General features: G+C 33.7%; 1 long non-coding RNA gene across 1 annotated transcript; it reads left to right on the top strand.

Annotated features, from left to right (window-relative positions):
- The first annotated feature begins 5269 nt into the window (after positions 1-5269).
- LOC122306949 lies at positions 5270-8102 on the top strand. The gene is made up of 2 exons (XR_006241574.1): positions 5270-5946; positions 6165-8102. It is a non-coding gene; the product is annotated as an uncharacterized LOC122306949 (long non-coding RNA).
- Positions 8103-19782: the final 11680 nt, after the last annotated feature.

Genomic DNA, 19782 nt, shown 5'->3' with positions numbered 1-19782 from the left:
ATTTTAAGTGAAAATAAGGCGGGGCGGATTGGGTATCCGCCCCGCACCCCGCCTAGCAGGGCGGGTTACCCCGCCCCGGGGATGCGGGGGCGGGTGGCGGGGAGGAAAATCCCACCCCCGCATGGTGCGAGGCGGGGTGCGGGGAGGGGGCTACCCCGCACCGTATGGTGCAGGTAGCACCCCTAATTCAAACACGGCCAACTGCCAAGACTGGAAGATGTGATTGAGCACTGGAACACAAATTGTCTGCCATTAGTAATATCAAAACTATATATCCAATCCTTATAGGATCCCGAATGATGAGTTCCCATGGATCATCTCACAATAAGTTTCTTAACGAGCTAAAGCCAACCAAATCGTTTTTAATATTGTAGACTCATTAATCGTGGATCTTATGATAACTTGATTAAAAACAATGCTAGAAACTATATTATTAAGAAAATTCTATACCTTATACTACCATCTTATTTTTATCTCATTATGATTTATGTGGCACATTTATTACTATTACATGATCACTTATTGCATGCTTTTTTATCATTTAATAGTGATAAATGTATTGTATTTTATTTAGTAGAATGAAAGTGAGATGAGAGTATGGTGTATAACATTATTTATATTATTATCATATCATTATTTCAATATTTTGATGTTATATGATTTAACAGCTTTAAAATCAATCGTCCACTAAAAGAATGTGACAATAATATAATACATCTATTATCCATATGGAATAGTTTTCTTGGAAAAATGCTAGAAATTATCTTCTTGTTATTATTCCGTTCTTTTGACCATTTAATAGCATTGAAATCAATTATATTAAGGGAAGGTTTGAATAATGAATTGAAATGAAATAAAAATTAAAATTTAAATAAAATATTATTTTTTAATATTATTATTGTTTTAAAATTTGAAAAAGTTTGAATTGTTAATTATATTTTATATAAAAATTTAAAAAAATTATAATGATTAAATGAAATGAGTTAAATTTTTTTTTTTATATCTAGACCTTTATTAAGAAAATGATGATTTTAGCAAATATTAATCACCATCTTATCGTATTAAAAGAATGTGATAAAAATATTTATGCTTTTCTAGATTTTTTTTCCAACACAATTACAATTCATCCATTATCTATATATGAATTCAAATTTTCTTGGAAAATTTTGAGTTTCCTCAACGGGTCTCAAATGTTTGAAATATGGTTGTTGGGTCGGAATGTTTGAAAACCATGAAAGGCTTCTTCCTATTAACATTCAAAGAGTAGTAGGGGGCCATACATAATTGCTCAATCGGTGGACTCTGCACCCATCTGACCAATAAGAGACTTCCACGTACATCACCTGTCAAACCAGGCTAGCATCCACGTGCTTCTGCTCCTCTCCTGATGCGTGGGACCCAGACGTACATATTGAGCATTAAAGAACCTCAAAACGAGTTCCATGGCGTTTAATTTGTTTTTTTCTTCTCCTCGTTAGTCGGGCTCGTATTCCTCGGTTCCCGATCCTCCGCTCCCGCTGACACCGACATGCCCGGTCTTCGGGTCACCTGACCTTCGCCGTTGGATGCTAGGGCTGAACGGCTGTGATGCCTAATTCCTTAATCGCCGTCTTTCCCATGACGTGTTTTACGGACGACACTGTTTCGATTGCCAGCTATACCCATATGCAACTTAACTTCACCCAGAATCGCGGTAAATAATAAATAAATAACGAGCAATGAAAACTAAAAAATAAATATCTATTTGCGGTAAAAATAAAAAAAAACTATAGTGTTTGTTTTAAGGGAAAATGTTTTCACGGAAATATGTTAACGAAGCAAAAATAGCCTCAACTGATTTTGCAAAACAAAAAAAAAAATGGAATTCATCAATTTATCTCCGAACAGAATCAATCCTCAGGAAAAAAACTCCTTTATGAACTGATTTTGGTAAAATTTTAATGTTTTATGGTGTAAAAATCATACTACATTTTTAAAAAAATTAATGTTACAAGCCATCTTTTCATCTCACTGTATAAAATATAGTAATATGAGATGATAAGTGTGTGATCTGTAATCCTTAAAACAGTAATAATATTATAATAGTACATTTTTGCACCAAATTAGGAAACATTTTCCACTATATGTTTTACCTAGGCTACAAGCTATGATCAAATGGAAAAATGCCCTTTGTGCTTTTCATACATTTTCAAAGCTTTTAACTATATTTGACATAGCATAGCACATTTAATAAAGTATTCATAAGATATAATTTGATTTAGAAAAGAAATTTTAAAATTTAAATTTTATAAATTAAATTTTATAATTTAAATAACGTGAATGGTGTAATCACAAATCAGCGTAGAATAGAATAACTCGTAATGCAATCAAGTACTCTCTCATCCCATTATATAAAGGTTACGTAAAATGAAAATATGCAGATAAATATGTAGTGAATAATCGTTAAAAGCAATTATAATAGTACACTTTTTGCACCAAATTAGGATACATTTTCCACTATGTATTTATTTACGTACCTAGGCTACAAAGGTAAGATCAAAAGGTCAAAGGCACTTTGCGCTTTTTACACATTTTCAAAGCCTTTTAACTCTGTGTATGGTACTGCATCTCACCTTTCCAATAGAAATAGGTTTTATGAGTGCAAGAGGCACTCTTGGTGGAGTAATTGCGTCATGGGTAAAAGTAAAATTTGAGAGTGGAGGTAACTAGCTAGCTTTTAGGTGCATGTCAGAGTACTTGATCCTTTGATTAAAATATTGAATTTGAGATTAGGTCGGCTAATGCATATATATATATATATATATATATGGTTGGTTGCCATCCAATATCTGTACTTTCCTTCCTCACATAACTTGGCAAAAATAAAACAAAAAAACAAAAATACTCTTGCCTACTTTAGTCCTTTTTCTACTAATTTTTGTGCATGCAACGGCTAGCTAGCTGTTCCTGATCAGTTTAAAGTGTTGCAAAGGGCTTAACAGGTAGCATAAAACTTGGTCGTTTTTCATAAATGGATCGATCCTTTACAAGTGCCAGTTGTTCAGGCGCCTCCTAGAACAGATAAAGTAGTCAAAGATCTTAATTGTTGGCAACAATTCATAAAGTCGATCCTAGTTAATTGGGATATTTAAGGTTAAAGTCACGATTGGGTAATGAGTTCATCTAAGATATTATGTGAATAATAGTGAAAAATAATAAAAAAAATAATGATAAAATATTAAATAATAGTGAATAATAATAAAAATTAATAAAAAATAAATAAAAAATAATAATAAAATAATAAATAATAGTAGAGTATTATATAACATTCTCTAATTCTTCATCAATAGTAAACTGACTAGGGATAGATATATATATATCATTGCAATTTGCATTCATTCATCCAATACAAATTATACAGTAAGTCCAAGGGTTTCGATCTCTCTTTTTCTAGTTTTTTGACATGGATCGTGTCCTTTAATTTTCAAAGTTATTTCATGCTATTGTATGCAGTATGCCATGATCTGTGCAGTTGATTTATTTTTAATCTTGCAATATTCTATCCCTTCAAACGAAGAACAGTCTTACTTTAAGCCCTGCTAGCTTGAACAAAATTTAAAGGTATTCAAATCCTACAATTTAGAAATCAACATTGGTTTGTGTTATCCGTTAGGTTGCAATATTTAAATAGAGACTAATCAGGAAAAACAAGTGCATGCGCATGAGAAATCAGTCCTAAATCCTAAGTGCTAGAGGAAGAATGGAAGTTGAGATGGAGGATCTTTTGGCTCCAAACTGATGGCCAGTGATCATCATGAGAAGAATGTCCGACTCAAAAGTCATTTACTATTAATATATATATAAGTTAATGAAGGACCATCTTATTCCTTAGCTAGGTTTCTCAGACCTATTTATAAGAGAATTAAGCAATCAGATCTTAACTACAGTTCTTCTTCTTAAAAATATAACTAATGAGTACCGATTGTGATTACAATAAACAGCAGTACTTGTTATAAGTTTCATTTATTGTTTGATTAGTTGGGTTTTTTTTAATTATTATTTTTAAATCTTTTTACAGTCGCACGTAGAATTAACTGGGTGGTAGGGGGGAACATACTTACTCGAGAGGGAATGTTTTTTGTTTTCACTATTATTTTTTTTAGGGTATTTAAACCCATCATCGACAGAGAATCTTCATTAAAGTATCTCTCCAACGTAATAAATGAGGACAGAAGCAATGCAGAAGATAAACAGTAATTATTTGAATGGATAGAGAGGAACAAGAGGTAATGAAATTGAGGGAAATAATAAAGAATTTGAAACAAGTTCAGAAATTTGGTTCATTCTATGCCAATTTTGATCTTTTTTATTTTCGTGTTTCTGATTTGATTCTCATTTCTCTATTTATTTTTGTCCTGCATGCAGCATGCATGTCATGTCTCCGTTTCTCTTCGCTTATCAATACCTTTTGACCTACCCTTCCCTAATTTCCCTCCCCCCTGACCTGCTTTTCTTTGTCATGCACATAAATTCATAACCTAATAAATGTGGTACACATCACCATACTTTCTATATCGACTGAGACAAGGAGAGGGAGCCAGATTATGGTTTGAATGCAGAATTGATTGTGCACAGAATTCTTTAAACCTTCAAGATGAATATATTAATCTTTATATATGAAGTGTTTGTCGGAATAAAACAAAAAACAAAGAGAAGATAAAGAAAGACAAGTTGTTTCAACATATTAAGTCATTTTCAATAGAGATCAGGATGAAATATTATTAATTTTTCTCTAACAAAACTGAGTTGAGGAACAGTACTTAAAAGAAGATTAATAAAAAGTCTAGAATTGACATGAAACGGAAGCTATAGTTTTTGAAAAAAGAAAAAAAAAAGAAGGAAAAAGGAAAAGCTGGGCACCCTGAGCGTGCGGGCATAGGGTCGTACAGGAGTGAGTTTGAAAGTAGGGATAGGAAAAGCTAAAAATAATAAGGTAATGATGAAGAATCGCAATAAAGACAGAGGTGTCTCGTGTCATGCGCAATTTAAATACCCAGTTTGTCTTGTTGTGTGTGTGTCTGTGTGCGTTTGACCGAGGGAGCAACTTGTGGTAGCAGGTAACAGGTCGGTTGTTTAACCGGCAGCAGCAGGTTTTAAAATATTACACTTGGGAAATGACAGTTAACAGAGTTTGGGTGGGAGTGGGTACGGCTGCCTTGGGTTCATCTTACTTGTTAAATGCCCTTTTGCATAAGCTAATTTGGGAACTTCTCATCAATATTATTGTAAAACCAACACAACCCAACACAACAGTGTGAGTCAGTGTTATATTTATATATATATATGTTTTCTAACACCCTTTCTGATTTCTTACTATAAAGCTGTGTGGGTTAGGGTTATCAGTTTGCAGAAAGAAAGAGGGAGAGATATTGAGAGCTAGCGGAGGAGGCTAGGGTAATTTGGTGTATGTTGGGGGGAATGTTGGCTGGCTCGAGGCTTTCACATGGAGGTTCTTCATGTAAAAAGGAACTCTTGAGGCTTCGGACCAGGCTTCATTCCCCTCAAACTTGTACACGTTCGATTCATTCATGGAGATATATATTGTCTTCTTCAGGCCAGCCAGTTTAATTCACAATTATTCAAAGTTTTGGGCTTCGATGTGCATGGTTAATCTCGTGAAGGTTAGGTTGAGAGGAATGTTGTCTGGCTCGAGGTCATGGAGGTTGATTCTCTATGACACTTTTCCGGGGTCAAGTTTCAGTACAAGTACTGGAAAAGTTCATAATTTGAACCCTAAATGATTCTCGGACCAGGCTTCATTCCCCCCAACCAACACTTGCTGCAGCTACTCATGATTCCTAGCTCCTTGTTCATCTCTTGCACCATTCTTCCTGCACAATTAAATGGGAGAAACGTTCCTGGTACCGAGGCTTCCCTTTGATTTGATCTCCAATATATAATGTGCAGGTTAGAAATCGCAATATATATCTTTCTCGTACTTTCAGGTAGTACTTCTCCGTCGATTTTACCTTTTATCTTATGTTGATCATGTACTGTTACTAAATGTCTTTAATTTGTTTTCTTAGTTACATTTCATTAAACTTCACAACTACATAGATTTTAAGAGATGGATGTTTCCTTCACGTTTGGTTTTCTTTCTTTTTGTTTTTTTTCATGGGTTTCAGATTTGGTTTTCAGCTGAGCATCCTTATCGATCGCAGCAGTTTTGTTTGAGGATGATCACCAAGATGCATCCCCTGGCCTTTTCCAGTCTTCCTCTTGCAAAAGAATTAAATAAAATAGTTTGATCGATTAAAGCTAGCATTGAATCAGAAATTTCTCAGTAAATTACTATACATATCCTTCCAAAACCAAATATTGTGAAAAATAAAACCTATTACCCACGTACGTTCTGAATTCTCTTTTTCTCTTCAAGTCCCTCAGTTGTGCTCGGGGGAAAAAAATAGTTCCACACTTGTAAGTACATCATGTCACGCACAATCTCTCTCTCACGCACGCGCACAAACGGAGAGAAACCCACCTATCTAATCTTGAATTAAGACTTTAAAATGGGATTTAATTGTCCAAACTCTATACCAAAAGGTCAGTTTCTATCACCCCGGAATGTTCATTTCACTTGGACAAGATGGTATGCACAGTAAGACCTATAAGATGTGAAATTGTTGCCAGCAACAGCTAGATCTGGGTGTAGGTTTTCTAGGGTTTCGAAACAGCAGATCCACAAATAGAGTATGATATATCTTTACTTTGTTCTTAAATATCCCTAAGACAGCCCTACATCTAAAAGTAAAATGAAAAAGAAAGACGCGCATTATCTGATGCAAGCTAGGATCAGCATTTTACCTGAGAGGGTCATGTACTGATCAGAGGGTAAGTTTCATGTTTAACTTGGTATATATATAATATATATATATATATATTTAAAAATAACAGATAATTCCATCCGTACGTTCACATGCACCAGGATGAGAATTGGCTACTAAAATGATTAGAGATGATGATGTGATCTGAAACACAAGTGGAAATGCTGTTCAATTTCTTATCCCTCGTTCTGGAATTGTTATATTTGATATAATAAGAAATGATATTTGTAGTTGTGGTTGTGCAAGTGGCGTGCAGTCACTTTGAAAAAAATAAATTAATATGGGACTCACGTAAAAAAAAACTAATTTTTTAATCGTGAATCTACTCTTTTTTAAAACGATTGCGCGATGTTTACAATTTCACGACTATATGTAGTATTGCTCTTGATATAATATAAACGCTGCGCGTTAAAGATTTGTGAATAGGTACTCATGACGTATTGGGAAGTAAAAAAATTTTTTTTTTATGCATGGTAACACAATATTAGTACTCATTGAAGCTGCTGAAACATCTGGAAGAATAAAATATTGGAAGAAGTCAAAGGATGCCATAGATGCCAGATTTTGAGACAATTAACGAGAAAAGAAAAGAAGCGAGAATTTCTCGCTCACAACTGCGTGCATTTGTAGAGATGGTCTCTCTACTAGGATTAATGCTTATCATAATCATTATCGTCCAATCTTGCCACAATCATGATGACCCAGATACCTGCATATTCGAGGCGAACTAAACCTGGAAAAGAGAAGCCTGAAGGAGTGTTACTATTTGTGTGATTTAGTTTATGCATTTATGAGGCTTTTGAAGTTGTTGAAAAATCAGTTACTATCCTTGGAAAAGTTCGGATCAGCAATGGTGCCCTTGGCATCTCGATCTCTTCTGATCTTTCGTGGAGAGTCAATAGTACAGATTTTTGTAAGCTGTTGAAAAGCCAACGTCAACAAAAGTTTAGAGAAAGGAGAGTAAATGACGACTATCTGACGCTTCTTGGGAAATGAAACGTAGGAGACAGACTCGGGTATCGGTTCATGACAAACTTGGTGTCTTAAAGAAGGGAAACCATCACCTTTTTCTGTTGGCAGCTTCATCGTGTATTTATTATCGATTCAACAGCTAGCTAGCCTTCTCCTTTCTCTTTTTCCTCTTTTTCTTGCCTTTTTTTGGGGGTTTCTTTATAAATAAACGACTGTTGTTTTCATCACAATGGTGAAAAATGAGACCATTCTGGTATTCACAAGTTATCCGATCCATGTGTATATATATATGTGCATCAAATATATCGTAAGGTGGGGGTAGAGGATAAGTACGTATATCGATAGAGGAATTCAGATCACGAGTCACGACGTACTGCTGTATTAATATGTTGATATATAATATATGTATATATATATAGAGAGAGAGAGAGAGAGAGAGAGAGAGAGAGAGAGAGAGAGAGAGAGAGAGAGCAATATGATTATAAACGTTAGGTACTGTCAAATTGCACATGCAATGAAATACTTTCGCGCGCTCTACAAATACTTGATTGTTTAACTTTTATTTTATACCAAATTCGAGCTAGCTAGCTAACTAGACATGGATATATAAATATATATATAATATTCCTAGTATGATTTATATCTCGTGCGGCATGTAAATATCCTTTTATCACTAAGCAATCGTTGCTTTAAAGATTGAGATTTGAAAACATATATATATATAATATAATATATATAATATACCATAGAATGATTAACTCATACATTTAATTTATATCCTTCTCCAATAATTCATCTGATCACAGAAATTATCATTCAAGTGAAAGCTAGCTCAGAATAAAAACCTCTAAAACGGAAGCTCGGATACAGTTTCACAATTACTATATAGAAGTTTGCAGCATTGATTTATGATCAAAGTATACCAGAAGAGACCCAGATATGTATAATTCTGTTGCAGAATGCCTTATTTTTCTCCTAGTACTGGGAATTGGAGAAATGGACTTGGGCTTTCACGGTCATCATCAAGGGAAGCCCTTCTGCAATCTAGTCAATAGCTGCTTATTTCCAGAACTTGTATATGCTCCTCGCAAATAATTAAGTTGACGACTTTAGTTGATACACGGCACAAAAAACTTAACACTTGACTAGTTGAGAGAGAGAGAGAGAGAGAGAGAGAGAGAGAGAGAGAGAGAGAGAGAGAGGCAAGTGATAAGATTACGTGAATGGCAGTAGATGCGTTGTTTCTGTCTTATTAGTTCTTTCGTAGATTGTAAGTACGTTGAGAAGGGTGAATACATCTTTCTTAAGAACTGTTAGTTCTGCTTTTTGTCTAACGTTCAAGACGTCGCTTCAAGACAAGCACTGCGCGCACTGATCTCTTTAATTTCCACCTTACATATTTTGCTCCATGCCGACTTTAACTACCCTAGCTTTCACTTTCCTTTTCATTTCTTTCAAGAAAATGACGAAAATAAAATTCACTGAACAATAGTTTACCATGCGGGCTTTCAGGTCAACTGATTAGACATTGAAAGCGTCAACAGAGATATGAGTTTCTTACAATTTTTATCTCCACAAAGTTTAAGATCTAGAGACACTTTGTATAAACGAATCTCACAATATTTAACCTTACATGTGAATATTGTGAGATTTGAAGGATGGAAAATGCTCATGATCAAATACTCTCAAGAATTATGCTATAATCTATAGATTAGTTATTCTATCAATATTATCTTTTCCAAAAACTTATAAAGAATTATCCACACTATAAGCAATATCATCATTGAATATATAATTAGGGCTTTTATTAAAATTATTATATTTTTAAGTCGGTGGGTGAAATATGCAATTCACATCAATTAAATGGTAATATTCTCTTCTAAATCAAATGATGTCACACAAGAAAATGAGAAGTTCATAGATATGTTGGTGATGATAATATTATACCAATAGACATATATATTTTTTTGTTCAATGCATGACTTGGCTTGTTCTAAACGTATAATTTTTGCAAAATTTAATGCCACTCTCGCTTTCTCTCTGCTCTCTATCAGTTCCCCCTAAACTTTCACTTTCGGATCATCTTCTCATTGCTCCAGGGAAGAGGAGGAGGAGCTCTCCTCATTCTTAGGGCTATCACCAATAGTTCTTGACTTCTTTTATCTTATGTATGTATGCACTTACAAAGCCTTTCGATGCCTTTTTTTTTTTTTCCCAAACCACAATTTTTTTTTTTTTTTTCTATATCGAAGCTCTGGCGAGAAATCACCCTCCCCTCCCCAACAACCACCTTCCTCTGCTTATCCCTTGCATCTCTATCTTTTTTATTTTTTTAAAAAAGTTTTCCTCAATTTTTTGTCTTTACTTTTGTGCCTATCCCAATTAGTGAATGAAGTTTGCAACGCTCCATTTGACTATGCTTCCTTTATAGATATGTCTTCTTGTCTTTCTTTTCTCTTTTGGTTGACTCCTATTGACAACCCCGCCATTCAAAATAATAAGTTGACTTGCCCATATTGCAGTATCAACACCATATTGTTGTCATGTTCTTACTCTCCACAGCAATGTTGTCTCTTGTTTTTATTACTAACAATCATATGAGAAAGTCTTCTTTTAGGCCTTTAACTCATAATTTACATAAACCTAAATTAGGGCAATTCAAGCAACTTATCGGTATTCTTCTTCGTTGTATGATATATTATATAAGAGCAACATATTACGTAGGAAAAACTAAGAGGAAAGCTAGAAAGAAAGAAAACTTTTAGCAAATTGGCATTGACTTATGGATCTACACAAGATTTCTAAAAAGACATGAAACATGCATTGGAAGTGCCTAAAGTGAAAGAAATGAAAGCTTGAAGGTAGATGTCTTGCTAGCTAGAGGCAATGGCAACAATGCAACACTACGCAGCTAGCTTTTCTCTCAAGAACAGCCAATTTGGATAACAATTAAAAAAACTATTAATTTTTAATTCAAAACAATAGTACAAGCTCGTGAATTTCATATAAAATTGATGCCAGACAAAATAAAGATTATTCTGTAGGCTAATTTCAATAGATAATTCATAGGGAATGAAGATAAGAGAATCGCCCAAAATATAGAGAAAACAATTGTGGTGTTCAATTCAACATTATCAAAATCCAAGAATGTCGAACTCGAGCTATAATAGCTGTAAATCGACAATATTAGAGTTTTACCAAAAACAGAAAAATCTCAACAATCACACCAAGAATAAATATGTAATTAAATAAGTAATTTACCAAAATTCTAGCTCAAATCGGATTTAGAATCACTTCTTAAATGATAAATAAAATATTTCCATAAAAGGCAAAAAAAAAAAGTAAAAATAGGGATTCAGAGAGGAAAATAGTAGACTTTGACCTCAAAAAAGATGCGGTGACCACAACATGCACACCAAAAATTAGGTTTCTAAATTTGAATCATATGCGTGATTCTAATACCCGTAGCCAAAATTATGGTCAAAAAAGCGAAACGTGTCCAATCAAGGAAAGATCACGGTTGTCTGTCATCTTTGCGCTAATCTGTCATCTCAAGGTATTTCAGCACCATCAACGTACAATTTAACAATTCAACATTATCTGACTCGCACAACAATAACTATTATACTATTTTACAATATTTTAACTTTTATACATGTTAATGCACTTGTGGATTGTCAAATCATTATTTGTATTAAGTTGTCGTTGGTGCTAATGTGACATTTTTAACATTTTGCTATAAGAAAAAATGATGATTTGTGAGATGGTCAAATTAGTTCTTTCCATAGATTTTTATAGCAAAAATAATACTACATACAGTCCTGAAATGCGCAAACATTGTGCAATTATTTTGAAATCATCATGGTAAAAAGTTCAATTAAAAACCATGTGGGTCAACTTGATTTTAAACCAAACTCGATTAACTAATTTTGATTCAATCCAAAGATACAAAAATGCAAAGTATAATCTTTGAGCACTAATTTGAGAATTTTCAAATTGGCATTCAAACTAATTAAAAAGAAAGTGTTTTAGGAAGCAAATTGAAAAGGGCCGCTATAAATCTACTTTGATATTAGCAATACATGAAAAAACCTTGCTAAAACATTTAGAAAGGCTTAAGTGAACATCCAAAACAGAATTGTTCAAAACGTAAATGGGTTTGATTCATTTTTTTTATATACGTTTAGCTAATGAAGTGTAAACAGTGTTGGATTTGTGATTATGCTAAGTGAAATACCAAATGGAAGATCGTTAAAGGATAGTGACTGTACATATAACGAATTAGAGCTATGAATAAGGAAAAGAACTCGCATGTCTAAACGTGCAAAATCTATAACCATGAATTACATATAAATCATAGAATTACATATAAATCATTCCTTAAAGTCTGTGGAATCTACAACCTTGTATTTGACCAACTCTGTACAAAAGTTTACAGGATATAAAACCTAGCATTCGATCAAGCTTATGTACACCTTCAAAATCTAAACCTTAAATATTATCAAAATCATTTCATAAAGTGTACAGAATAAGCATATAGAATCTAAAACCTCAAATGTCATGAAAATTATTTTTTCAAATCTACAAAATCTAAAACCTTAGATTTCGTAAGACACATTCCATAAGTCTGCAGATCCTATAACCTTAAATATTATCAAAATCGTCTCTTGAAGATCGCATAATTCTAAAACATTAGATCTCATCAAAATCATTTTTAAAGTCTATAGCATCTCAAACTTGACTTTGATATAAACTGTAACACTCCATACCCTGAGGGTCAGTGAGTTACTTTGTGTCTCTTAAAAATCTTCTCCCAACAATACATATATATATGATTCAAAGGCTCCATAAAGGATAATATCATTTGCTCAAGCCCAACAAATAGGTTTCTCTACAAGAACATCAAGGAAACATTTTAACGTAAATAATCAACAACACAAATTCTTAATAAGAACATCAACATCCCAAATACCAAGTCAACAGAATAAGACTAATCTACTGAAAAAGTCTCTCTCACAAACCATATTATCCTTTGGTACTTTATCCACTATACCCAACTTGTCTCACTCATGCTTCATAATCTTAATCCCTTGTTGAGCCATCAAAATCATCTGAAATATTGAATGTAATTGAGTGAGTTATAACAACTAAGTAAGTAAAGAATATATACCAGTATATAAACATGAATCAATTACAAAATGCAGAACAAAACATATTATTCAGAGCGATAGTTCATAAATATTTATATACAAAAGTCCTTTTGTATAACATTACTAAGCATCATCATATTAAAACATATTCTATATTTAACTATTGTGATAGGGTAATGCTATCTCCGGTGGCCAAATTGGGTAGAAACGGAAATGATATCTTCTCCTTATCATTCTTGGAGAACCGAGTGTGCACACAGGAAAGACTACACAGAAAATCACTTTATTTTCAAAATGGGTGCACTCAGTATCAGTCTATCAGAGATGTTTGTACTAACACAATAACATATGTGTAACAATCCAATCCAATAATTTTTAAGGTAGAGATATTAATAATTTTTATTGAACCTAAATTATATTTAATGGGTCATATTGGATAAATCCACCAGCAATAAACTATTGAGGTTGATTATGAATTGTGATTAGGCTCAATAACTAGGTTAAATCTTATTTATTATTTATTGAATGAGTTTAGACTCCTTTTAAAATTTAAAGATTAGCCAATAGAAATTTATTTCAATTTAAAATCATCATTGATTGAAGTCCCCTATGCAATCTCAATTACTGCAATCCTACATTGAATGAACTATTAGGTCATATTTTTAAATTTAAACTCTCTTCTTGAACGATTGTGACTGAGTCCAATTCGAACTCCAACTTGGGAAAAAAAATAAAATAAAAACCATAAACCTCCCAATCTAGCACTGTGATCAATTTTATGTCAGAAATTTTAAGAAGCAACACTATAAGGTAAATAACTTAATCATAAATTAGGATTTTTTTAAAAATAAAAGCGAGGTTAAGCCTCTAATTATTAAAAACCCTCACTAAGGTGGAGGAAAACCATGATTACAATATTTTATCATAAAAATACATCAATAACGAATATATAGAATTCCCAATAAGTCTAGTCGAACAATACACCGAAGCCTTCATTGCACCAAATCCTCACCAATAAAATCAAACGATGTACCCATTGTGCCTTCTTTTGCCAAAAAGTCTGCTGCCATGTTAGCCTATCTAAAATTATGTCTAAAGTGAATATTGAACAAACTAATAAGAGATTTTATTTCTTCCCAAAAGTCCCAAAGAAACCAATATTTGCATATCCCGGAAGCTAGTGAACCCATCACAACACTTAAATCAGATTCCACCAATAAATCTCTCAAACCAAGTGAATGACACAAACGAAGACCATAAAAAAGAACATGACACTCGGTAATAATATTCGTCGCATGACCATAAAAGTGAGAAAAACCCACTATCACCTTACCCCAATAGTCCCGAAGGATGCCCCCACCGCGGGACCTCCTCGGATTTCCACAAGATCCCCCATCAATATTAAGTTTAATAAAACCCATATCTAGCGATTTCCAAGCTACTAACCTTGGTAATTTTTCACGAATCGGAAGAATAGGATAATTAAGATCGTGCGAAACTGAAAAATCATTAGCACCCATCATTTTAAATTTCCGCAAGCCATTTGAAATATTTCTTAAGTTCACGTTCACTACTCTCAGAATGGCCCTAAATTAACACTCTCCATCCGAGATACACATCTAGTCCTCCAAAGAGTCCAAGAAATAATAATGGGTAGAACACCATGGCTCCAGCCAACCTACGAAGTAGATGCCACATGCCTCCACCAAAAAATATCACCCCATCATAAATTAGGATTAGCATGCGTTAGCCAGTTCTTTTGAAGCCAGTGTTTACGTACCATTCATGTCAAGATATTTGCAAGCATGTCATTCATCACATTTCATTCCGCATATTATAGTTATGTATGTATTATGCATCTCATGCATATCATGTTATATAAGACATGAAAGCTTTCATAAGATTAAGTGTAAGATAAGCTCATAAAAGTTAATAAGATGGTTATTCAGATATATGGTACTAATGCGATTTATGAGTGGATGTGCAAGCCACGAAACTAAGTGTAGTCCACCATAGTATACTAGAATACTATTACCAACTCTCCTTGTGGCTGCAAGATGTGAAGTTGGTGCACAACCTTGCAAATATGGTTAAGTGTGTGTGGGCCAGTAAGATAAGTTTGATAAGTTAGATAATTCAAGACAGCGCATGCATGACATAAGCATACGTATGAATGATCATGATTTTAAGTTTTCAGCATAAAATATTTTTTGAAAAATCGTATATTAAATATGTTTATGTTATGATGGATTTCTTACTGAGTCATCGACTTATTTTAATTTATTTTTATGTTTTTAAACCACCTCAAGTCAGGATAATTATGACGATAAGGTTGCAGAATGGGACTTAGTCCAGGGAGGCATGACAGTAGCATAGATTATGTACAAATATTTTCAGTTATGATTTTTATGGCATGGATTTTGTGAAATTTTAATAAATGCTTCCACGCACTCTCTTTTATGATCTTAGTATTTTAATAAAAAAAATTATTTTATTTATAGAATCTTTGTACCTAGCACTTCCTTTAAAATAGAAGAAAATATTTTAAGTCAAGGTTCAATAGTAACACTCTGGCTCCCAAGAATTTTTAAAAGTGACTTTATTATTAACCTTGGGAAGATGGGTGTTACAAGAGGCAACAATTTTACACCCATGGTAAACTTGGAATAGAAACAAAATGTCATATCAAAGGTTTTCATATTTTATATTCACTCATTTTACACAGTTGAGAACAAAATACTTAACATTTACTCATGTTTACACCAATCATGATAAAAATAATTTTCTTTTCTTATTCAAATATAGTGAGTCATGCAGAAAAATGACCAAGCTTGTCTTCAAATGTTTCATAACAAAATATGCACTTTTCCATAAAATCAATTTCAGTCCTTTTAGACAAACTCTAATATAGAAGTACCACTTACTTGACTCTTGTAGATAATTACCTAAGCCTTGAACTTGAATTCTAGCAATATCATAATGAAAATATTCACTACCGTGTTAATAAATTACACAAGTACCATTTCAATCTCACTACCAAAACTCTATAATTCTGAACTATATTTTAGCACACACAAATCCATCATAATGTCTTGGTTTGTAATCATAGGACAAGCACAACCCCCAAAACTCATTACACCAATATTTTAGCCCAACTTCCTTGGATTCTTTTAACCATACACCACAAGTCCATCAGCCAAACAACTCACACCAAAATTTATAAACTCACTCTCAATATATCAAACCGACAAACAACTTGCACTTATCCTAACATGTCTAACAACCAAACAACCTACTCTTGCTTCAAACATGTCAAACAAACAGCCCACATATCCATACATTCCTCAACTTCGCTAAACCAATCACCACCCACATGTCAAGCAAACAACTTATAATGTCAATTCAAACAAACTTATTCTTGACATGTCAAATAACCAAATAGCCCACAAACTGACATATCAAACACACAATACATTACCAAGTTCATTCCTTCATTGATCTACAAAATTACAATCAAGAGAACTTCCACATACTAACCCACCATGAGTTTACATAATTTATCATAACTAACATACAAACAGAGGCAGCATACATCTCTAACAAACACCTATACATTTTCAGCAAACATTAAAGCACAAGACACAAATATAAGCAATGGTTATGAGCCTAAAACTCATGTGTACCTTACCTAGTCCTGGAGTGGCGAACAGTCGGGTTTCATGAGTAAAACAACATTGTCTAGGATGAAATTACTACTCCATGATAAGCATTCAACAATTACATTAGAAATTAATTTTTTAAATGGGGAGGTCATTGTACGGTGGTTGAAAATTAAAGGAGTGTAAAATTGACCGAAGCATACCTTCATGGTGGGTGGTTGACTTTGATGGTCTTTGTTGGTCACGGCCTAAATTTAGATAAAGAGAGTGTAACTGTGTAAAGCAAAATCTGAGGGGTTAGAGAGGGCAACATGTGACGAAGAGCAAAACAACTAAGAGAGTGGAACGAGATGTGAACCTATACAACCAATAGAGACTTATCAGCGTCGACAACCCATTAAAAGAGGTGGCAGTGCACTAGGTATTCTGTGAAAAATATCAATCTCTAGGCGTACCAATCTCCGAGCAAATGAATACTTTGAGAGAGAGAGAGAGAGAGAGAGAGAGAGGACGAGGCTTATCGGGATAATGATGGGCAACCTACAGTGGCGTCAAGCCAACAACAATGTACGACGGGGATGAGGGAGGAGATGATTTTCAAGAAAGAAAATTTGTGAATAGGTCACAGAGAGACATATAGAAAGAGATTATAAAGCTTTAGAAGGATAGTAGAACCATTTATCGGTGTCATTCATGCAGTGGGACTCGTCGACAACCAATGCCTTAGAAGCAAAGGCAGCAGGGAGCAGCCAAAATCTAACAGATGAGAGAGAGAGAGAGAGAGAGAGAGAGAGAGAGAGTTGGAAATGCAAACTAAAATGGCATGGGAGGAGGTGATCGGGGAGTGAAATGGGGAGAAAAAAAAGGAACCTGATGGGGGGAAGAGGGAAAAATAGGGAAAAGAAAATTGACCTAAAAACAACCCCATTTTCCTCACTGGGCTGGGCTTCCTCCAAGTTTGGGTCGAGTATTATATATGTTAGATCTACTTTATAATAAAATTAGATTTATAATCTAACAACCACATCAAGACTCAGAAAGAAGCACCTTAAATAATAAACAATATAGCTATTGGGGTTTGGATCAATATAGATATGTGGCTGTGACTCAATGATAGGCGTCTCCATGACCCATAAGTGCTAATTTGTTACAATATGTATGATGCATAGCAACAATAAGAAAGTACATGATCCATAGAAACCTAAGTATTGTCTGGTTGTATACCAAAAAAATAAATGAATTTAGAGTTTGATCTGATAAGAATATAATAATCAAAAACAAGATAGACTACATAGTACAAGGAAATCTGACAATAAACATTAATGATTATATTTTTGCAAAAGTCATTGGTTAATATAATTCAAAGTAGTGATTGCTATTAAAGAGCTCAAAACTACGTGTACAGGGTTTAATAGCATGCTAAGTCTCATTCGAAGGCTAAACACATGTTGGCATCCACTCCTAGCATTTTAAAAGACCAAAAGAGGTATTGCATCCTATGACAAATCAAACAGTTCATACTTCTTGATTTGACAATAGACGGTCATTCCGTTTTTTCTTCTTCTTAGACCTTTATGGATGTCTTTTACACCTAGCGCTTTGACATTCCTCTTCAAGTAGTCGATATTCAAATCACCACTAGATCTCTTCAAATCAAAAATGTCGTTAAACACATAACTCAAAGTTGCATCAATCACTAAGGCATCTTGCAAGTTGCCACCAGTATAACATCTGTTTCCATATTTGCTAGTATTTTCTTCTTATGATCTGGCCACAAATAGAAGAAGATAAGAATTCCTTTGTAATAAAACTTAGCACTCCACCACCTGCATATTTGTCATCACAAAGAGTGGAGAAAGAATAATCCTCTTAGTAGGACCCAAAACACAAACATCACAAGATTCTTTCACTGTTGTATATGGACATTAATTAATATGCATGAAGCCCTACACCATAGGCAATGCCATGTAGGAGATGCATCAAGAGAAGGAGTACCAAAGGTTCATCACAATAAAGACAAAAAGCCATGATTATCATCCACAATAACCCATTTTTCTTATCACTAGTGTTGAACATGATCAAGACCAACTTGTGCCACACACTTAGTCCTTCACTGCAAACTAAGAACAATAGTAATGAACTGTTATAACACAAGTAAAGTAATAATACACAAAAGTGACAAGGCCTTTATACCTAAAATTTGAAATGGATCTAATGAAGTCAAACAAACACAGCACATGCATAGATGGTTGTTCAACATAAGAAAGATCTTCCATCCACAAATGATACGATCGAAGAACTTTTAGATTCTTCCTTTCTTCTTTGTTGTAGTTTTAATCCACTCTAGAGCTATCATTTTTTGCCTCTTAAAAGATACATATATGATAGCTAGAAAACCAAATAAACTAGTGACTAGACACCCAAAAACAAATGGATCATAAGCATGGGAGCTTTTCAGCAACCATACAAATAAATTGCCGAAATGATTTATGATGAACCTAGTTTTTCGCTATCATATTTCAGTATTTGATGTTTCCAACTCCAAACAGAGTATTTGCACAAAATCTAAATTTTATAAGAACAACATTATTCATGAAAAACAACATACACCAACACACGTAAATAGAAAGCACATCAAATAATAGGATCTAAGAGTTTACATTTGTAATTGCACAAAAGATATGAGGCCTTGCAAGCAATTTCTTTTTTCTTTTTCTTTTTTTAATTAAATCCAAAATTTGAACTAACTTTCAAGCTTCATTGAATAAAGTAAAATATAAGCATTGTTTCTCCATAAGATTATGAGGCAAGACAAGAATGTCTTGGCCAAGCATTGAGATTTATGTAGTGTGAAATGAACAAATGTTGAACCAGGAAAGAAGAAAAGTAGAAGTTAATGCTTAAGTAAGTCTTAATGATATGGCCATATATTGAGGCTCAGAAGAAAACGGGTAAAGGAAATATAGATCAATTATCAAAGCTTAATACAGGATATGACTTGAGATACACCTTAAACATCTTCTTTATTTTAAATATAGTTTCTTGAAAAGTGACTGTAGGATGTTATAAGTAAACATAATTCATTTCCATGGTCACTAGCCAATACATCCAGATTAACTTTTCCAACATCATCTACCT

Source organism: Carya illinoinensis, chromosome 4 (genome assembly GCF_018687715.1).
Source record: "Carya illinoinensis cultivar Pawnee chromosome 4, C.illinoinensisPawnee_v1, whole genome shotgun sequence".
Classification (NCBI taxonomy): domain Eukaryota; kingdom Viridiplantae; phylum Streptophyta; class Magnoliopsida; order Fagales; family Juglandaceae; genus Carya; species Carya illinoinensis.
Note: the sequence above shows the minus strand (reverse complement) of the source record. Positions and strands in the feature narration are given on the sequence as shown.